This window comes from Myotis davidii, unplaced genomic scaffold, assembly GCF_000327345.1.
Source record: "Myotis davidii unplaced genomic scaffold, ASM32734v1 scaffold1711, whole genome shotgun sequence".
NCBI classification, from domain to species: domain Eukaryota; kingdom Metazoa; phylum Chordata; class Mammalia; order Chiroptera; family Vespertilionidae; genus Myotis; species Myotis davidii.
The window spans coordinates 70,061-72,952 of NW_006282377.1; positions in this window are offsets into that span (position 1 = coordinate 70,061).

Sequence of the window (2,892 nt, forward strand, 5' to 3'; positions counted from 1 at the left end):
AGTTTGATTCCAGATCAGGGCACATGCCCAGGTTGCAGGCTCCATCCCCAATGTGGGGCTTGAGGAAGGCAGCTGATCGATGATGCTCTCTCATCACTGATGTTTCTGTCTCACCCTCTCCCTTCCTCTCTGAAATCAATAAAAATATATCAAAAAAATAAAAAGACAGAAATGCTTAATACAGATGGGTGCAGAAGAGGGAAACTGGGTCAGGAAAAGCTTCTCTGGGGAGGAGTCACCCCGCTGAGACACGAAGGACCGGTAAAAAATGTTTACCAGAGTGAGAACTGCAGTGTGTGGGCCTGGGCAGGTGGCTCTCGGCTCTGGATCTATTATTGAAGCTACCTTTGGAAATACTATATCTATAGATAATATTAAAAATATATCTAAACATGCAATTCTTTGCAAAAAATGAGCACGTTCAAAAAGTAAGTGAAATTTTGGATATACTTGGAGATTGTCACACACATTTGAGTGATGATTCCATTGATTCAACAGATGATGCTGAAAAGGAAAATTTTGCCATTGAATTTCTTAATAGTATTATTCCTTTGGGAATACTGTATCATAAATTAAAATTGAAAGTGGGTGCAATCATAATGCTATTGAGAAATCTTAATAGTACATGGGGTCTTTGTAATGGTACCAGATTTATTATCAAAAGATTATGACAAAAAAAAGATTATGACCTGACATTATCAAAGCTGAAGTATTAACAGGATCTGCAGAGGGAGAGGCTGTTCTGATTCCAAGAATTAATTTGTCCCCATCTGACACTGGCCTCCCACTTAAATTAATTCGAAGGCAGTGTCCCATGATGCCAGCATTGCGATGACTATTAATAAATCAGAAGGACAAACTCTAGACAGAGTAGGAATAGTCCTATCTGAATCCGTTTTCGGACATGGTCAGTTATATGTTGCTTTCTCTTGAGTTCAAAGAGCAAGTGTTGTTAAAGTTAAAGTTGTAAACTGTTTCATGTACATTTTACTAATTTCCTTTCATCTCTCACACTTCTATTATAGAGAAAAGGCAAATAGCAATATTAAAATATTTCCTCTAATTAATTCCCTTTTAAAGTGGGTGAATTTCGAGCACCGGGCCACTAGTCTTATACAATAAAAGCACTAAGGGTGCTGGAATGACCACGGGGGCCAGACGCTCAACCCAGGAGGAGAGGGAGTGGGGCGCAGTGAGGCCTGGCGACGCATGCTATGGCCCAGGGATCCCAGGAACTACAAGCCCAGAGCTTGCTTTCCAATAAAAAAAATAAATTGGGAAAAAAGAGAAGAAAAGAAAAGAAAAGAAAGCGGCAGACGCTGCCACCACGGGGAGGACGACTCCGGAGGGAAAGGCCTTCCCAGGCCCCTCATGGCTTGGCTGACATGCTGCGGGCTTGCAGGGACTCACCAGTGACGTGCAGGAAGCACAACCTCTCCTACTCCAAAGCCGGTTGCACCGACAGCTGCTCCCCATCTAGCTCCAACGCAGATGTAGTGTTGCCAGGCTGCTTCAGCTCCGACTTTCAGCTACAAGCTTCCTGCCCGTTCCTTCTTAGACTGTGTGCTCTTGGGGGCGTGGCTTTGGCCTCCCTGGCCAATAGCACCGCATCAGCTCCAGCTTCCAGCTCTGGCTTCTGCCCTTCCCTTTGCATACTGTGGGCTTGGGGGGCAGGGCAGCCCACTCCTGCCTCCCACTTCACCTTCTAGGTTAAGAAAGGCCTTCTGATCTCCATGTTTCTCCTCCCATCGGAATGAAAACATCTTGAGGATGAATGATTCCAGCAATGGCCCCAACACATGCTCGGTGTCACTGTCACAGACATTCTCAGTCATTACAACCTGTTCCTCAGCCTGCAGTGCCCTGCTCCACCCAGTGCCACTCCGCACCTGTCACCCCCTGAGGACCACCTTATGTTATCCAATCTGAAATGTGAGCAAGATCTCAAATGCCCCCTGTCAGTAGCTCCTTTGCCCTACCTTTCTTCCTCTAAAAACTTTGCATTTAAAAAATATATATTTGATTGATTTTGGAGAGAGAAATAGAGATAGAAACATCAATGATCATAGAGAATCATTGATTGGCTGCCTCCTGCACATTTGAAACCTTTCCTGGCCCCTCCCTGACCCCTCGCCTGGCCAGCAGGCCCCCGGTGGTGGTGTGGCACTGAGGGAAGGAGAGGGGGGAGGCAGGGAACTGTGGGGTGATGGGGCACCGAGTGCAGCATCGGCGTTTGGTGTCTGTTCCTTCTGCACCTGGCCCAGCCACCATAACCTCCTCTCCCAACCCTACTGGGGCCTTTGGGCCCTGATCAGCCCTGATCACCTGTCAGGCCTAGGGACGCCACTCGTGCATGAATTTCATGCACCAGGCCTCTAGTTATTTATACGAGCCAAGATATGGAAGAAATCTGGGTGTCCATTGATAGACAAATAGATAAAGAAGATGTGATATATACACATACACACACAATGGAATATTATTCAGCAATAAGAAAGAATGAAATCTTGCCACCTGCAACAACATGGATGGACCTAGAAGGCATTATACTAAGTGAAATAAGTGAGACCGAGAAAGACAAATACAGTAAACCCTTGGTTTTGTGGACATTAATTTAACGGATTTTGGATTTAATGGGACAAAATTTCTGGTCCATATGTCATATGTGAAAATTAACATTAATTAAATTTAATTATTAAAAATATTTTTATTGATTTCAGAGAGGAAGGGAGAGGGAGAGAGAGATAGAAACATCAATGATGAGAGAGAATCACTGATTGGCTGCTTCCTGCATGCCCCACACTGGGGATTGAGCCCACAACCCTGGCATATGTCCTAACCAGGAATTGAACCGTTACCTCCTATTTCATAGGTTGATGTTCAACCACTGAG